General features: G+C 46.3%; 1 long non-coding RNA gene across 1 annotated transcript in view; it reads right to left on the reverse strand.

Annotated features, from left to right (window-relative positions):
• Positions 1-440: 440 nt before the first annotated feature.
• The window catches only part of LOC136375015 (uncharacterized), a 71,966-nt gene continuing 52,765 nt past the window's right edge, over positions 441-19,641 (reverse strand). The window contains exon 2 of the long non-coding RNA XR_010746029.1: positions 441-1,980. This is a non-coding gene — a long non-coding RNA (uncharacterized lncRNA). The remainder of the gene's footprint in view (positions 1,981-19,641) is intronic.

A 19,641-nucleotide genomic window follows, 5' to 3' on the forward strand; every position in this document is an offset into this window, starting at 1 on the left:
TTTTTTTGCTTTGTTTTGGATTTCTTTGGTAATAAAAGTTATAAATAACGAGTCCAATTTCATTTAAAAGTGCCAATTCATTAGTAGAATTTTGTGAATCAGTATTTTGTGGAAAAAGCCAACATCAATGGGACAGCATATAGCCCCCGGGATTAAATGCTGGGTGCACCTCAGGTGTGACTGCAAAGCCGCACCCCTCCCCGCTCACAGATTCTGCCCCAGACAGTCTCTGCTTGAGGAAAAAGGTTGCCTCTTTCTCTTGTCTACTCTGCAGCTGTTTTCAAATTTACATTTCTTTTCTTTTCCTCTGCTGCTCTGCTCTATGGGGCTCGGGGCAGAGCCGATACTTCTGATTAGTTTTTCGGGAACTCGGCATACCCACGGCCCCGGGGCAGAGTGTGGATAAAGGCTCAATCAGGCGAGGAGCATTGAGTCATTAGTAATGTCATCGCAGGAGAAGGCCCATCTCCTTCAGGGAACTCCTCCCTTTATTTTGTAGATGGGGGGTTAACGCAATCCTGGAAACAATCACGGAGCTGCAGAATACTTTTATTTCAAAGAGACATAGGCATTAGATATCGTACATGTTTTATACAGAATGTTTTACTAAAAGAACAAATTAATTCCACCATGGCTATAATAATAAACAAGGAGGTTCGGGGAGTTAGAAAAGAAAGCGTCGACTTTGTTTTGTGGCTGCCTGTGAAATACACCCCGACATCAGGCTGCTGCTGGCAATTCTGTGCACGGGTGGGACGAGACCTGTTCGGGGGCTGAAAGGAAAAAAACGGCCCCGGGGGGTTCAGGGCTTTCTCTGTTCAGCTGTTTGACCTGAGCAGAAAACACGGAGCTTTTGCTGACTGCGCCCTAGATTCTATCCACACGTCCAGGGCACGGGGAGGTCATTTTTCAACTTCTTTCTTGCCAGCAGCCAAACTTCCACATCCCCAGGGAAAGAAAGAGTCTGGGGAAAAAAAGGAACAAAGAAAACATGAAAAAATAAAACAAAAATACATAAAATAGAGAAACAAAATTAAATATAAAAAGGAAATAAAATTTAAAAGTAAAAAAATAAAAGTAAAAATAAAAATAAAATTGAATAAAAAACTAAAATGACCAAAAGGAATTAAAATTAGGTAAAAAATAAAAGAAAATTAAAAATTAAAATTAAAAAATAGGAAGAAAAACGTTTTAAAGACACAATACTAACAAAAATAACTAAAAAAAAACACAAAAACATAAGGAAGACAAAATGACACATAATAAATAAAATACAAAATTAAATAAATGCAGCTCTGCCCTCATGCCCCTGCCTAACACAGCTCCAGGAGTTTCCTGGATTAGGCTGCAATATGGAAAACAAACCCAGTGCCTCCCACAAACTAAGGTTTTCTAGACAATGCCCAGTTTTGCTTGCAAACAAATTCTATCTTAGCGGGAAGCTCACTTTGGACGAACATCCACACGTGTGCCAAGGCAGGAAAGAACCACCTCACTGTGTCCCAGGAACAGCAGCCAGGCCAGGACTGAAGTTTTAAGGGGATTCATGGAATTACAAATGTGACAAATTGAACTTTACAAAGAGATGAATCATGGCCATGAAACACTTGGCAAGTTTTGCTGGGAATTCACAGAATTCTGTGGGTATGGTGCTGAACAATGCCTGATTTACCAACATTAATGTGGTAAAGTTCCTTGGAAACGTGCCCTAAGACGTACCGAAATCCCAATCGGGATAGAAAACTAGCATTTGCAATAAACATTCCCTTCCTAAAACCAGAGAGAGGAGAAACATCAAATAAAAGGATGGAATAATACCAAAATCCCAGCTTGCCTGGAAAACAAGCTCATAAATTCCTAACACTGAAAACTTTTGGCACAGTCATCGAGTCAGGGGAAGTTCATGGAATGATGATGTAAAATCTGCTTCCTCTGCTCTGATTTTAAAGGGAAGTGGGAATTCAACAGGTCTAGTTACTCCTGTCCAAGAGTCACCTGTAGTTTGTGGGAGTAGATGCAAAGAAACTCAAGACTCACTTATATTTGACATCTGAAACTCTGTAGGGCAGGAATGTGTGGGGCAGAGAAACGAGGTCAGGATGTGGGGCAGGATAGGTGTAGGGCAGGATTATGTATGGGGCAGAGCTCAGGGAGAAAATCAGGGGTCAGAAAAATCCATGGGGCAGAGATCCGTGGGGCAGGAATGGGGGAAAGAATGTGTGGGGCAGAGCTGGGGGAAAGAAACAGAGCCAGTAAATCTACGGGGCAGGAAAATCCATGGGTCAGGAATCTGTGGGGCAGAAAAATAGGGATCAGAGAAATCTACGGGGCCGGAATGTGTGACTCAAAAACCCCTCCCGGTGACTTCCTGACCCAGCACCCCACTTTAATTCCCTCTGTGGCTCCGAGCCCTCCACTTATCTCTCGGATGTCAGGGGATGAGATTCCACATCGGGTGCCAGAGAAGGCTGCCTCGCCCTCAGGGAACTTCCTGCTGTCTCTCAGTCAGGTACCATAAAGAAATCCAAACATCGAGGCATGATCTCGGCAGATCTGCTGGCTGGTCAGTGAGGGGGTCCCTGTATAATACAATGGACCACCTGAAACACACAAACAATATATGCCAGAAGCCCAAGTTAGAGCCCTGCCTCTGGCCAAATAAGAAGCAGAGAACAACTGTCTTTTGAAGCACATAAATTCATTAACCTAACACATCAAAACCACAAAACTTTAAATCCTTACTCAACACTAGTACGCCATATACCCTAATCCCATCACCACATACAAAATCAAATCCCATTGTCAATTACAAAAATCCCATTGTCAATTTCAAAAAGTTGTGAAAAATTCACAACTTTTAACTGCAATAAAACCTAAAAACACCTCACTAAAAATAAAGCAATCCCATTATAACTAACCTCAAACGTTCTAAGCAAACTTCCTCCAAAACAAGTATTTCGAATGCCAAAAGCCCCCAAGCATTTAAAATAACTACTTGAAAAATGCTCCCTACCCACCATGCCACCAATAACACAAATAAATGACTCCCTTCAGACAGTGCACGCTACCAAAACCTAAATCTCCCTAAAATCTTTAAAATAATTACAATTCAACCCAATAAAACCTTTAATCTCATTGGCAAAAAACCCCAAACTAAACACAAACTAAAAAACTCCACCATACAAACCAACTACCAGCCAACAAACCACACTACGCTCTTTTCACTAGCAATTCTTACCACATCATAAAAATGGAACAACAGTAAAAACAACCATATGGAATCCCACACATCAAAGCACAAAAAAAGTAAAAAGATAAACTGAAACCGATTTGCTAAACTCAAAACTGTACAACTGACCCTTACCATGACCAAAAAAAAACCCAACCCAAAACTTTATCACTACACTAACTCAAAAGTAATAATCAATACCCTATACAATTAGCTACAAAACCCAAACTAATTAACAACATTAAAACCCCTAAACTACTAAAAAATAAACATCATTACCCCAAAAAGCTACCTAAAAAAAATCCACCATATCAATACCTATGTTCCCAAACATAAAACTAATAACCCCACCGAAATGACTGTCCTAGGGTGACTTGATGCTGCCTGTATCCCCAGTTGTGTGTTTGTGCTGTATGTCATGTTCGGCACCTTGAAGGTTAATTCTGAGGGCAAAGCAAGGAAAAAAAGAAAAAGTGCACGGTTTGTTTTAAGAAGAGAGTGGGCACTCCTGTGCACTCCCTCTCCAGTATGCTCAGCCCAAGCACTGACAGACTGCAGCACAGAGAGCTGCCTGGCTCTTAGTTCCAGCTGGCTAGGGCAGAGAAGTCCCGTGGACTGGTTTTTTTCCTTTTCCTTAGGGCTGAGCAAACCTGCTGCAGACTGACAAACCCAGAGAAGCACCGAGAGCTGGCACCTGCAGCCCACGGGGCCTGGGCCTCAGCATTTTATCAACACCGGAACAGCTGATAAGAGACCAAAGGAGCTCAGCTACAACCCACAGCAAGGACTTCCTGAATTCACCATCACACTTCAAAATAACAAAAGGCTTAATTATTTTGTGTTACTCATTCTTGATGCTTGTGAGCACTTGCTTTGGTAAATAAACAGTTATTTCCACTTTACTCCAAGGAAGTTGCCTTCCCAAAGCAATTTAAAAGAGAGATACCCTTTGGGTTTACTTTCCAAAAAAACCCCATTCAAAAGTTTCTGCCCAAGTTTACCCTAAACTACAACAGCCAACAAATCAAACTACACAACAATAAATCAATCAAACGACAAAAATAACAAGAGCAGAAATATACTTAAATCAACAACACTAAACCCAGTTATTCCTAACTTGATAAACCCACAGTGCCTCAAAACCATCAAAACAAAAGCACCACCTATAAATACACAAAAAGCCCAAAGATCCATTTGACTGTAAACGATATCTCCCAAATTATCCATAACTACAGAACATACACTGTAGTCAAACAAGCTGAATAAATAAACCCCGATAAGACAGCAAACAATAATGCCATTATAAACATCAGGAAACCCGAAGAAATTAACTACATCACATTGCCTCAAACCCACCAAAACAAACACTACACACTCCCCATGATAAAAGCCACCACTAAATAAATAAAACCCTCCCCTCTACCTCACACTACAGCCGGTTACACCACTGGAAACTTTAGAAAACGTCCCCTTGGAAAATGTAAGAACCCACCAAAAACAATTCAACAGCAAAGCCCAGTTCAAAAACACTCTGAGCAACATGGAAACTAAGAATCCTAACATGAAATAAATACACCATATTCCTCATCATACACCATGTATCAGCAAAACATAGCTGCACAATAAATTGTTAAAACCCACTAAACACAGAAAGCCTTAAAAATTTCAAAGCTACATCTAACATAACACCCAAACTCCAACCAGCTAGACTGAGCCGACCCAATCTGGATCTCTACACACAGTCAACAAAACAATAACACACGTCAGACGTCCATCAAAGGCAGCTCCTTAAATTAGTTCCTCCTCAAATAGAAATCCACCCAAAAAGTTAACCCCACTCAAAGACCAAACTGTGCATAACAAATAATACCAAAAAGCCAAACAAACACTAGAAACCATCAAAGAATGTAACACTGAATAAAAACCACAGGTAAGCACCACTATGTATTAAAATCCCAGGTGAACACAGATTCCCCCCAGTTTAAACACAGACAACAACGGAAGAGAAGTTTCATCATTCCATTTGAGCTCCTTTCATCCTCTTAACTCTTGTTTTTATTTTTATTTTTTTTCCTCTACCGGGAGCACCAAGAAGGAATCGGCAAGACGAAGCTGCAAAGGGAAAAAAGCCCCCCCACCCCCGGCAAAAGCCACAGCGCCTTACCTGCTGCTGTGGGGCACAGAGGATAATTCCGCAGCGCCTCGGGAAGGAACGCTCCACATCCACGTGCTCCTGCAGGCCCCGGGAGAGGCTGCCACCGGCGTTCCATAAACCACAGCCAGGAGGGCAGCAGGCACTCCTCTCCTCCCGCAGCTCAGTGCCGGAGTGAGCGGAGACTCCCCGCTTCAACCGGCCCCGGCAGGAACCTCCCGCTCATTCCCATTTACAGCTCTCACCTGGGGCCGTGTGTCCCCTCACCGTCCTGCGACAACTCGCACCTGCAGCTGCCGCCACCCCGAGTGTGAGGGCGGGGGCAGAGGGGACTTGCTGCTCATTCCCTGGACAGTTCCTTGTCTGCACCTGAGCCGCTGGGGCTCCGGGCTTTAGGACCCCTCTTCTCCCTGCAGGTGCCCAAGGCTCAAACTGGGATTCCACCTCCAAAACTCCACATGCCTGAGATCCATCATTCCCAAGGAAATTCCCCAGCAACCGTTACCCTCCATTTACAATTTTTCCTTTGGAACCATGACTACCTTGTCTTTCTGTGGAAAGTGTTTCAAACATTCATTGAGAGTTCAGGAGCTGGCTGTTTATGACTCAGCTGACAAGCCCAGGCTAAATCCAAACACCCAGAATTACAGGGAAATATAGAGACAGTTTATAAATGCTGCCCCCCCCCGCCACCGTAGTTCTTCCTTGCACATCCCCCAAGCAGCTTTACTCTGATTTGTTAAAAAAATATGGATATTGATCTAATACCAATATCCAACTATGACGGACAAAGACTCTCTAACAGTTTGAAGTTAGAAAGTGGATGTTTATTACGACGCCGGGCAGCGTGCGGGATAGCTCCCAAATACACACGCGCAATTTACAGATGCTCACAGGGTCTTTTTATGTACAAGTGTTGAATACCCAAAACACAAATGCATATTCATGACTCTGGTCCATCCCATTCCCCGCTTCGTATGGTAATTAGCCAAAAAGCAATTAAGCATGTGTAGTTTGTTCTTTGAAATGGGTCGGTGGTCCTTCTTATGGGGTGGGGTCTCAAAATGATGAAGTAAGATGCGTCTTCCTCGCTTTGCCTTTTTAACCTTTTAGTGTTGGTGACACCTGGATCCTGTTTTCTCAAGACTATCTGATTTATGATCACATTGTGTTCTTGGAGTCTATTGATTAAGTTGACAGGTCTCCTGATTTATCGGTTCCTTAAATCCAGCTTATGTTAAAAAAAGGGAAGTTTACCTCAACAATGTCTAGTTAGTAAAGGGAAGTCTACGTCAGCAATATCTAGTTTAACTAAAGTCCTTAATTCTTCAAAATTAATATCCCACATCCATCACCAGCGAGCTCATGGCAAACCACCCCTGTCTGGGAACTGCACCCAGGAAGTTTGCACTGTGAAATTGGAAATGGAGAAATAAATTGTGGAGGTACATGCTGCTCCTAGAGGGTAAAGCCCATTGCTGCAGCAATCAGGGAGAAGCACAACCCACATCTGAAAGGAGAAGGGGAACTGTGCTGCAGATTCTCACACCACTCAATGGATCTCACCATGGGCAGTACATCCTCTGGGCTGGAGGACTGGGGGAGGGAAGGGAAATCACATTCCCTTCTCAGGCCACTTTAGTTAACACCTGCTGTGACCATATGCTTATCCATAAAAACAATCTCTGCATCAAATATTAAAGCTTTGCCAGGGAAATGTCTAAGTTTGTACTTAAAGGCACTCAATCTTTTTTGTTCATTCCATCAGTCCTTATTAAATAATTAAGAACAGAGACCAAAATGATTTTACACATGTATACAATTCCTACTACTGTTAAAAGAGCAGCTCTATCTGATGCCTGCCACACAGGCCCAAGTGAAGCACAGTGCCGATTTTCAATTTAGGTTTAAATTTTGAGCTAAAGGGCAATTCTTTTCCCATGAGTACAACGCAGACTTTCCACCTGAGCATGCTTTTAAGGGGATCTCCACCCCAGGGACCAGCTCCTGGAAACCCATGGGCATCTCAGCTGCCCTCAGCCCTCTGGTGTGAGGCACAGCTGACTCCTGAGGCTTCACACCTGCACTTTCACACCTTTGGCAGCTCTGCATATCCACCCAGGCTTTAAGCCCCTCTCTCTGCTTTCTGCATGCCCCCAGTACTGTGTCAAATCAGCAGTCCAAGGCCACATGCTTCTCCGAGACCCTGCTACAACCCTTGGGGCAGCTTTCATCAGCTCCTCATGCTGCCTGTCCTAGGCCTTTCCTGTCATTCCACCTCCCTCTTTACCTTGGCAGCTCCTCAGAGGCAGCTGCCATGGCAAGCCCCTCTCACAAACTCTCCTCATCCCCAGGAACTGGCCCCCTGCAAGCTTCTTTCTCTGGCTAGCAATAACCCCTCCCGTGTTATTGCCATTGCTGGGTGTCCCCAGGCAGCCCTGGCTCCTGGGAAGGGACACCTCGCTGGCCCCCTGCACTCAAACTGGTCCCTGCACTGGTGCAAGCACAGCACGAGCACCTCAGACATCACTGTACACCACGGCAAACAGCTCCTAACTAATGCTTGCTGAGTAGCCCCAAATGTAGTCAAGAGTGACGGATACAACAGTGAAAAGAGATCAGAATCGCTTTGGTTCCCCAGTTTGCCAGTGCTCAGCTACTAACATTCAGAGTGCTCTACTAAAATGTAATAACACTGAATTAACTTGAATATAGGTCATTCTACTCCAATTAAGCAGAAGAGATTTCCAAAAGGAAAAGGAAATGCTAAGTGGTATGTGCCATTGAAAATCTTCCCCTTAAATCTTCATTTTGACTTCATATACATTTGATGCTGCTGGTGGTGAATTTTGTAAAAAGTACTTGTTACTTAAATTCAGTTACAGAAGTTAATATGGTGTGGTTAGATAGGGACAGGCGGCGCGGAAGATTTCGGGCTGTAACGGAGAGGAAAAGAGCAAGCCCCATCCCCCTCTCAAGATAAGCTACCCCTGAAAGGAATGTAGACCCTCTACTAACATGTGCCAGTACTTTTCCACTCCAACTACTAACCCAGGAAGTGTGGCAATATCCTGTTTGACGTAGTAGAAGACCCGAGGGTATATAACCTGAACCTTTTACTTAATAAACGTCTTTTGTAACCGTCTGCCATATTGGTACAATGCGTCTGTTACAAGACCCGACCCACTCATGAAAGCAAAGTGGAAGTCGTGCTGTATGTCTAAATACCAAAGCCTCCACTGTGGCAGAAACAGCGGACTGCTACAAGTGGTGCCGAAACCCGGGAACGATTACCTCGGAGGACGGGAGCCACGCTTTGGAAAAGGCACAGCGGGTAGGAGTCGGCCGGTCCGAACTTCTGCGGAGGAGAAGGAAAAGGGGGGACGCCCCAGGACCCCGCGGACAGCATGGAGCTGTGACGATGGTTGTGAGTAGAATAGCAACCCACTCGGGAATTGCGTGGGACAAAAAAGATTTATTTCTTGCTATTGCAAGATTATCGGATTTAGGTGTTATAAAACGCCCAATAGACATATTAAATTCAGAGGGGTGGGAGAAATATACAGTTGCCCTGGTGGAAGATACAAAAGCCACCGGCAGCGGAAAAGTTTTAAAAGCATGGGGAAAAGTTGAAAAAGTGTTGCGAAAAGTAATGGAAGAACAGGAAGCTTGGAACGCTGCAAAAACGTGTTTATTCACGGCTAAGCAGCCGGGGAGAGGGGACCGAGGGGGCGCAGGACCCTCCGGAGAAGCCCTAGAAGAGACGGGGGGGGGGCGCAGTGCGGCAGAAACCCCAGGGGAAAAGCGGGAATCAGACGCGTTAACCCCCTCCACAAATGCATGCATAAAAGCCGCGGAACACGCGGAAAAACCCCAAATCCCCCCGCGAGAGCCCCCAGATCCGAACACCCCCGAAAAAACCGCGGCTTCCCCGACCGCTTTGCCTTGCCGCGTCCAGGGTCCGAGCGGCGACATTGCGCTAGGACCGGTGGCGGCGCCGCCCGCGCGGAGCGGCGGCGGTCCGGCGCGGTCCGAAACGGCAGTCTCTCCTGGCGCTGAGATGCAGCGCGGGCGGGCGGAGGAGCGTGCGCGGTTCGTCTGGGAAGAACTCGCGCGGCAAGCGCGAGACGCCGAGAGATTGGCCAATACCGCGGAGGGAATACACCCCCCGCCATATGGCCAATATGGTGCCGACGGTCCGGCGCGGGGGCGGGGCGACCAATCGCCGCTACCCCCCCCGCCATGTGGCCAAGATGGCGCCGGCCACGTGGAGCGCGAGCGGGGGAGCGCGCCACGTGGCGATGCGAACCCGGAAGTGCAAAACCCCGCGACCGAGCATGCGTGGGGGGTCGGAGGAAATCCGGAGCCACCGACCTACATGGCGCATGCGCGGGAGAGCGGGGGGGGGCGAACACGCGGACAAGGACCTTTACCAATGTCATCTACCAAGCGCGGGGGCGAGCAAAAAGGGGGAACGTGGGACTACCCCCGCGAAAGGCGCCGGCGTCACCCCCGGTCGGAAGGGGGGGGCCGGGCGCGGGAGGCGGAATGGACTCAAAGCAGAGGGGACATCCGAGCCCACCCGCAGAAGGCGGAACGGGGGCGGAGTCCGGGGAAAAAGCATAGCAAACCGGAAGCTTACCACCAGTTCACTTCCGATACGGAAGGGAGTTACAGCTCCACGGCGAGCTCTACAGAGAGCTCCGAGTCCGATTCGGAAACGGAGATAACAGATCTTATAAAGTTTACAGCGAAACCGAGCAAAGCTTTTAACAATGTAAGGGAACAAATTCAGGGTAAATTAACCGATTGGGGGAAGATAAAATTAGCCTGTGCAGAGTGGGAATCTGCGGCTGCAATACATGCGTTCCCGGTACGGGTTTCTGGCACCCGGCAGAATCAGAGGCGGACTTACACCCCGCTTAGTACGAAAGAAGTGCAGATTGTGGTAAAAGCGGTGCAGGAAAAAGGAATTAATTCAGCCCTGGTGTCCACACTGATCGATGGTCTTTTTAGCAATGATGATATGCTGCCTTTTGATATCTCACAAATAACCCGTATGTTTTTTGATGGAGCAAGATTGATTGTATTTCAGCAGGAGTGGTCCAATTCATGCGCAGCTGCCCTAGCTCAAGCCTCAGGGCAGGGACAGCCTCTCCATGGCTCTACCTTGTCCAGGCTGCTTGGCAAACATGACGATGTGGCCACGCCCCAAAACCAAGCTGCACACCTCACAGCAGAGGAGGTGAAAGCAACAACCAGGGCAGCTAGGGAGGCAATAAGGGCAGCTTCTCGGGTGGTGGACAAACTCACGCCATGGTCAACGATCAAACAGGGGGAAAGTGAGAGTTTTACACATTTTGTGGACCGATTACAGGCTGCAATTGATTCATCCACCCTGCCTGCAGCTGCAAGGGGACCGGTGGTGACAGATTGCCTAAAGCAACAGTGTAATACTGTAACCAAGGAAATTTTACGGTCTCTGCCTGCAGGAGCCAGCTTAGCTGACATGATCAAACATGTGGTAAAGGAAGAACACCTAATACCCATGCAGGCAGCGGTTCATACCCTAACAAATGCAATGGCTTGCCTGAAATGCGGCCAAACAGGTCATGTAGCAGCAAGCTGTCCCCAGCCAGCACAGCGGCCAGTGGCAGCACCCCCGACCCAGCAGCGCCAGAGACCCACCTGCTGGAATTGTGGAAAAAGGGGACACCTGGCCAAGGAGTGCAGATCCAGGCCTCAGGGAAACGGAAGGGGGAGGGGGCGTGCGGGCCATACTCAGCCTCCTCCCACTGCGAGATGGCCCAGCCTTCCCAATACCCAGTGGGGCAGGGGACCTTCATACCCCATATATATACAGGAACCAGTCACTATCTCATCCCCACCAGTCATTCAGTGGCAGAACAATGCACCACCACCAGCAGCCAACATGCACCTCTCACCACCACAAACTGCTCCAGTGTCACAGGGTCAACAGGGGACAAACCAGAGCGGAACCCCTGGGTGGCCTTGGTCATGAAAGTGGGGAAGGAGCCCTTGAGGGTGTGGGGGACGTGTCAGCTCTATGGCAGCCAGGACCCTCACGTTTTAGGGCTTCAGTTTTTGGCAGACACTGGATCAGACTGCACCATTTTTCCTCAATCACACTGGCCCAGACATTGGCAAATTAAAGAAGTCCCTCCTGTGAACGGGGTGGGGGGACAATCCAGGGCATGGAAAAGCACCCAATTGGTGGCGATAACACTCCACACAAAAAAAGGGCCAGAACAAACAGTTGCCATTTACCCTTACATTTTACAGGATTCTCCACCCTTAATAGGAAGGGATGTCCTGGCTATGCTAGGAGTCAGGATTACAAATTTATAATGAGGGCCACTGCCTTACACCCTTTGCTGCCGATCAAATTGACTTGGAAATCATCAGACCCTGTATGGGTTGAGCAGTGGCCCCTATGCGAGCCTCGCTTGGCAGCTTTAATAGAACTGGTTGAGAGGGAACTGCAAAAGGATCATATAGAAGTCACTGTGAGTCCATGGAACACGCCCGTTTTTCCTGTTCCCAAAAGGTCAGGAGAGGGCTATCGCTTAGTCCATGACCTGAGAGAAGTGAATAAAACAATCCGACCCATAGGCCCAGTTCAGACACTGTTGCCCATGAACTCAGCTATTCCTGAAGGACAGCCATGTGCAGTATTGGACATTAAAGACTGTTTCTTTTCAATACCTTTGCATCCTGAGGACAGGGAACGATTTGCCTTCTCCGTGGTTTTCCCGAATGGCAACCGGCCCAGCCTGCGTTTCCAGTGGAAAGTGCTACCTCAAGGTATGGTCGACAGCCCAACCATCTGCCAGATCACCGTGGACAAAGCACTGATGCCAGTCCGACACTCCTATCCTGCTGCCACCATCATCCAGTACATGGACGACATTCTGGTCTCAGCACCATCAGCGAGCCAAGTGGATCATCTGGTATCCAGGATCACAGAGACCCTCCAGGCCAACGGCTTCGAGATCGCGAGCGCGAAGATCAAGAAAGGACCCTGTGTCACCTTCCTAGGAGTGGGAATCACAAGCTCCTACGTGACACCTCCTAAGGTGAAAGTCCACCGAGATGTTAAGACGCTCCACGACCTGCAACGCCTGGTAGGATCACTGCAGTGGCTTCGCAACATCGTCCTGGTTCCTCCTGAGATCATGGACCCTTTGTACGACCTCCTAAAAGGAAAGCACCCCTGGGAACCCAAGGAGCTGACACCACAAGCAGCGAGCTCCCTCGACTTCATCGAACAGCAGATGTCCACTGGCACACTTGCCAGATGGAACCCAGCGATGCCCCTGGACTTATATGTGCATTTTACACAAAAGGGGGGAGTGGGAGCATTGGCCCAAGGACCTTCTGAAAAGGCCCGACCGATTCAATGGGTGGTCCTTGGAAGGCCTGCTCGTGCATTTTCCCCAGCAGTAGAATGCATCGCTAACCTCATCATGAAAGGCAGGAAACTCGCCTTGAAACACCTAGGGACTGAGCCAGCGAGAATCCACCTTCCTTTTCGCAAGCAACCGACCATAGAATCAACCACAATCTCGGAGCATCTAGCCCTTGCTCTCGTCGGATTTGGAGGAGAAATCTCCTACTCCACCAGACCACCCTGGACTCAGCTGCTGACCATAGTCGACATAGACCTGCCACCAAAGGTTATGGACAGACCACAGCCAGGACCAACAGCTTTCACAGACGCTTCCTCCACTACTTCTACGGCGACAGCAGTGTGGCAGGTAGGAGAGCAGTGGCATTGCATCAAAGCATGTGACCCCACACTGTCAGTGCAGCAGCTGGAAGCTACAGCAGTAGCCCTGGCCTGTGGACTTTTCCAAGAGGAACACCTTAACATCGTAACAGACTCTATATTCGTGGCAAGGCTCTGCCTAGCCATGGCAGGACCAGGTGTGTCAACATCAGCAGCTGCCCTAATGCTAGAAGAGGCACTCTCTTCACGAAAGGGCACTGTATCAATCATTCACGTTAATAGCCACAACCCAATCAAAGGGTACTTTCAGATTGGCAACGACAAAGCAGATGCTGCAGCGAAAGGGGTCTGGACACTGCAGGAGGCCCGTCAACTGCACGAATCCCTCCACATTGGACCCAAAGCACTGGCGAAGAGATGTGGAATCACAACAGCGGATGCCAAACATGTAGTGGCTACCTGCCCTCACTGCCAGAAGTCACCCCTGTGGACTAGTGGAGTCAACCCAAGAGGTCTTAAGCCCTCAGAAATCTGGCAGTCGGACTTCACCTTGTGTCAGCTGCTGAAGCCTCGAGCATGGCTTGCAGTAACCGTGGACACATTCAGTGGAACGATTGTAGCCACCCAGCATCCCAAGACTAACTCCAAAGCCACAATCCAGCACTGGCTGACAGCTATGGCGTGGCTTGGTATCCCCAAGCAGATCAAAACAGATAATGGTTCCAATTTTATTTCTAAACCAGTGCAGGAATTCGCCTCCAAATGGAGGATCACATTAGTGCAAGGTATCCCATATAACAGTACCGGGCAGGCTATAGTCGAGCGGGCAAATCAAACCCTGAAAACTAAGATAGAGGTGTTGGCAAAAGCAGAAGGCTTTAACAATTCCATTCCCTCAGGAGAACAGGCACGCATACTGGCAACCGCACTGATAGCATTAAATCAATTCCCCAGAGGAAGTGAAGCAAATAATCCCATTCAAAAACACTGGGCCTCCAGAGCACTAGAGGAGGGCCCGCAGGTTGTAATTAAAAATGAGCTGGGTGAATGGGAACGGGGCTGGAGATTAATGCTTACAGGGCGAGGGTATGCAGCTGTCAAAAGGGATGGGAAAATCAGGTGGTGTCCTATTAAATCAATCAAACCTGATCTCCACAGTGAGCAGGATGAGACTAATGAGAACTGTGAGTTTCTGTTTACAGGACATGCTGGTGGGGCGACCACGTAACGCGTACATGCCTCTCCCAGAGGAACGAGACACACCACCAAGCCGTCAGAAAGCACCAGAGAAACCCGCGCGGGCGAGATCCAAGCACCAACGATATGCCTGTGTGATTTTGTTGCTGGGGTTTGTCACCAGAGGACAAGCCAGCTCAGATTTCTACCCACACCAGCCATTCAGGTGGGTCATGAGACATCTTACCAGTGGTAAGGTGCTCAGAGACATCACCACACCAAACAGTCCGTCCTTCGTGCTTCGTATTATCGATTTGTTTCCAGGACAACCAAAGGTAGACCCTCATTCTCCATTTTCATCACACACATACCTATCCTATTGGTTCCCAGCTTCAAACGCAGGAAAAAGCTATTGTAATAACCCCGGCTGGGGATATTGCGGACATTGGGGATGTGAGACCATTGTAACAGACGCCAGGCCGTCAGGGCCTGGGTGGGACCCACAAGAACCTGACAAATTCCTGCAGTTCACCTGGGCACCCGCAGGTTGTAAAACACCTCTCTCTGTACACGGGAATTCCTATCGATACAGCTACAAAGTCCCAAAAATCCGAAAGTGCATATACTATAACATGACAGTTTTGCAACCCACTCATCCTAGCTGGACGGTGGGCAAAACCTGGACAGTGGTCCTTCAAGGGTCAAAAAACTGGGTGAACGTGCAAATTACCAAGTCTCAACCCTCAGAACCCAGAGCTGTGGGGCCCAACAAGATAATTAAAAGCACACAGACAAAGAGAAATATGACCTACCCTAGGGCTGCACCTACAGGTGTCAGCAGAACCCCAACTAGTGATGCAAAAGCCTTTCAGATGGACAAATTAGCTAGGTCAGATCCCGATCCAATCTTTCGTATGTTAGAAGCTACCTTCCTATCCCTGAATGAATCTAACCCTAACCTAACTAATTCCTGTTGGCTTTGTTATGATGTCCAACCACCTTTCTATGAAGGAGTTGCTTTAAACACCCCATTCAGTTACTCCGCCGCTGATGCACCCCAGCAGTGCCGATGGGACACACCTCGCAGAGGCATCACTCTAAGCCAGGTCTCAGGCCGAGGCAAATGCTTTGGTAATGCAACCCTGGCTGAGCGAAAAGGGAATGTCTGCACCAGAGTTGTAAAGCCTAACAGAAAGAATAACAAGTGGGTAATCCCTGCTACATTGGCAATGTGGGTTTGTCAGAGGTCTGGAGTAAGTCCGTGTGTATTTCTTCCCAAGTTTGATGATTCTAACGATTTCTGTGTCCAAGTTCTGATTGTTCCTAGAGTCCTGTACCACTCAGAGGAAGAAATGTACAGCCTTCTCGAAGAATCCAACAGGCTCCACAAAAGAGAGATATTGACAGGTGTTACCATCGCAATGCCACTCGCCTTGGGAGCAGCCGGCACAGCGACAGGTGTCTCAGCCCTGGCAACACAACACCAGGGTCTGTCTCAGCTGCAAATAACTATAGATGAGGACCTGCAGAGGATCGAGAAGTCCATTTCCTACTTGGAGAAGTCAGTCTCTTCGCTTTCAGAAGTGGTTCTACAGAACCGGCGTGGACTGGATCTCCTGTTCATGCAGCAGGGAGGCCTGTGTGCCGCCTTGAAAGAGGAATGCTGCTTCTATGCAGACCACACCGGAGTCGTCAGAGACTCCATGGCCGAACTCCGAAACAGACTGGCTCAGAGACAGAAAGATAGGGAAGCTCAGCAAGGCTGGTTCGAATCCTGGTTTAACCAATCCCCCTGGTTAACCACTTTAATATCCACCTTGGTAGGCCCATTGGCAATGCTACTTTTAGCTGTTACCTTCGGACCATGCCTGTTGAACAAGATAGTCTCATTTGTCAAAGCTCGCCTAGATCAGACTAACATTCTGTTCATAGGCCAACATGAGATGCTGTGAATTTAAAATTGCCAGTCACAAGATTTTCAAACTTGCCTGGCAGAAATTTACTCAGGTTTCCAAACTCCTTTTTCCCTTGTTAAATCCTAACCTTCTACCTCATTTAGTGCCTATATCTATATATATATATGCGTATAACTACCTCGTTCTTTTGTGAGAGAGGGGGGGGAGATGTGGTTAGATAGGGACAGGCGGCGCGGAAGATTTCGGGCTGTAACGGAGAGGAAAAGAGCAAGCCCCATCCCCCTCTCAAGATAAGCTACCCCTGAAAGGAATGTAGACCCTCTACTAACATGTGCCAGTACTTTTCCACTCCAACTACTAACCCAGGAAGTGTGGCAATATCCTGTTTGACGTAGTAGAAGACCCGAGGGTATATAACCTGAACCTTTTACTTAATAAACGTCTTTTGTAACCGTCTGCCATATTGGTACAATGCGTCTGTTACAAGACCCGACTCACTCATGAAAGCAAAGTGGAAGTCGTGCTGTATGTCTAAATACCAAAGCCTCCACTGTGGCAGAAACAGCGGACTGCTACAATATGGAGGAATAAACCTATATTTTTCAGCGTAAGTATAAATAATATTATTTCATTTCTTGATTAAAATGTCACAGAATTGAAGAAAATGTTATTTTCAAGAAAACAATGCTAATACTGTGCTCCAAGCAGAATGATACATAATGCAAAAGGAAAGATAGTGAGGAGTAATTCATGTATCCATTACAATTCACTGATGGGTGCTTTTTTCTTCACCAGTATAGTATCTAACAAGCACAATAACTGGAATATGAACAAAAAGCCATTTTCACATCAAATACACTTTACAGTAATGCTTTTGAAACTTAAGTCTCATTCTTAATCCATTTTCAGAGGCCTTTACCTTAATGCAACAAAATGAAAGTGACCTCAGGGACATTATCTCTTCTCCACCAGAAAATACCGGCAAGCTACATGAACTCCAAAATATGTAGATTTTTGCTCTTAAAAAGGACTGTCTCAGTGAGAGCATAGAGGCACTTTACAGCTACTGAGGCATAACTATATATTTATTTCCCCCGCAGTTCATTTGCTACACTCTGATTGGTTCTTGCAACCACAGTTTATGAAATCATACTACTATTATTCAATGCAGTTCAATTTTCAAAATCCTGTCTGGCAACTCGCTGATAGTGATTGACTTAATCCAAACAAAGCACTCTCAGTACTAATTTCATTATATTTTCTTTCAATTACTTCACAGCTAAGTACAGATTTCTTATCTCTGAGCAGCTCACTTGAACTTATTTAAAAGTGATCACCTTTGCCAGTTAGAAAAATAACATTAGGTTTTCATTCTCTTACAGTGAAACATAGCAATTTCCAATGTGACATAAGAAAGAAATCTAACAGACATTTAAATGGGAGACACTGTCAAGAGGAAGTAGTTTTTAAAATTTTCATCTAACAACTGTCATTGAAAAGCAATGTTATATTCTATCATGCAGGAAAAAAACCAAACCTGTTTGCTTTTCTTCAATTAAAACTACATATTTCAGTCCTTACAAAAGAACACATGAGTTTGTCCAGCTATTTCACTCACAGAAAAAAAAAAAGACTCTAGGAAAAAGAGATTGTAGAAATAAAAATCAAAAGTATTATCAATAATTTCAGAAACATACTTCAATTTTTGCTTCAATATTTGTTTCAATATAAATGTGGTTATGTTGCATAACTCCTGCAAAACTGAAATAAAGAACATCTTATCAAAATTATATTTTTCTCCTATCTTACTTAGTAGAAAAATCAAAAGCAGCTGTTACAGATTGAACCTTTTTCAAGGTGTTTATCTGCTGATAAAAATCTTACTCAAAAGCTGTACTTAAAACACATGTATTATTAATCTTTAAAGGAAACCCTTATATCCTTTCCTTTTCCTTTCCTTTCCCTTTCCTTTCCTTTCCTTTCCTTTCCTTTCCTTTCCTTTCCTTTCCTTTCCTTTCCTTTCCTTTCCTTTCCTTTCCTTTCCTTTCCTTTCCTTTCCTTTCCTTTCCTTTCCTTTCCTTTCCTTTCCTTTCCTTTCCTTTCCTTTCCTTTCCTTTCCTTTCCTTTCCTTTCCTTTCCTTTCCTTTCCTTTCCTTTCCTTTCCTTTCCTTTCCTGCCCTTCCTGCCCTTCCTGCCCTGCCCTGCCCTGCCCTGCCCTGCCCTGCCCTGCCCTGCCCTGCCCTGCCCTGCCCTGCCCTGCCCTGCCAAAGGACTGAAGCTGAGCTCTGGAGTTTCATACTCCTATCTACTCTCTAGAAATAATTAAGCAATTCTTGCCATCCAAGAGCTTCCTGGGAAAAAGGAACTGATTTGTGAGCTCTGATTAGGGAAGCATGGGATTTTTTCATCCCTGTATCTTCCAGAATTCTTACAAACTTCTTACTTAAACAATTACTCTTGACCACCAAACCTGAATTGCCTTCTCTGAAAAACTGAATTGCAAAGCCCTACGCAAGGTGCTTGGTGGAGCAGAAAGGAGAGGAGGGTACCACAATCATGGCATGTATCCGGAGAATGTTCAAGTGTACAGGCTCACCCCATTTTTGCTTTTGGGAGTAGACCACCCCCAAGTATTTAATGAAACATTTTCCTTCCTGCCTCAGAGGAAGTAAGATTGTGTCCTGCTTCTCACACTTGGGTTCCGGATCCTAAAAATAAGCAATTTATTCAGCCCCATTGGCAATCACAGCAGAGGTGCTATTGGATGAATCAACATGTTCAAAGACGGTGTTAACCTGTTTAGCTTATAAAAATCAACATGCTCCCAGTGAGCAATGCCATCTCTACACCTTTGTCATGATACAAGCTGATATGCCCATAAGCCAGTGGTCATAAAAGAACAGTAGAACTGAAGCTCTAATGAAACATATCAAAAATACAACTGTGATATCAAATGAGAGAAACATTTTGGCTTCTTCCTTTATAAGGATATTTTTCTTTCCATTAGGAGAAAAAGAACCCTCCAGCAAAAAACCCAAAACACACACCCCAACCCCCCCCAAAAAGCCCCAAAATACCCCAAAACCAAACAATAAAACACCCCCCCAAAAAAACACCAAAAAACTCCAAACAAACAAACAAACAAAAATAAATAAATAGATAAACCCCCCACAACACCAGTTTGAAAGCAAATGACTTCCAACAGACCACTGTGATTTAAAGAAGTTTGTAATGTCTGAGCTTTATGCTCCTCTATTGCAGTCCTCTACAGGACTGAAAGAATTTCAGTTTTCTAGTTCTTGGTTAATTGGGAGCAGAAATGAAACAGAAGTAGGATTTAGATCTTCAGTCAACAATTTGCACGTCTCCTCTGCCTTACTTGTGTATGAGCATGGAAAATGGAGCGAGAAAAGGACAG

This window comes from Sylvia atricapilla, unplaced genomic scaffold (assembly GCF_009819655.1).
Source record: "Sylvia atricapilla isolate bSylAtr1 unplaced genomic scaffold, bSylAtr1.pri scaffold_72_arrow_ctg1, whole genome shotgun sequence".
Taxonomy (NCBI): Eukaryota; Metazoa; Chordata; class Aves; order Passeriformes; family Sylviidae; genus Sylvia; species Sylvia atricapilla.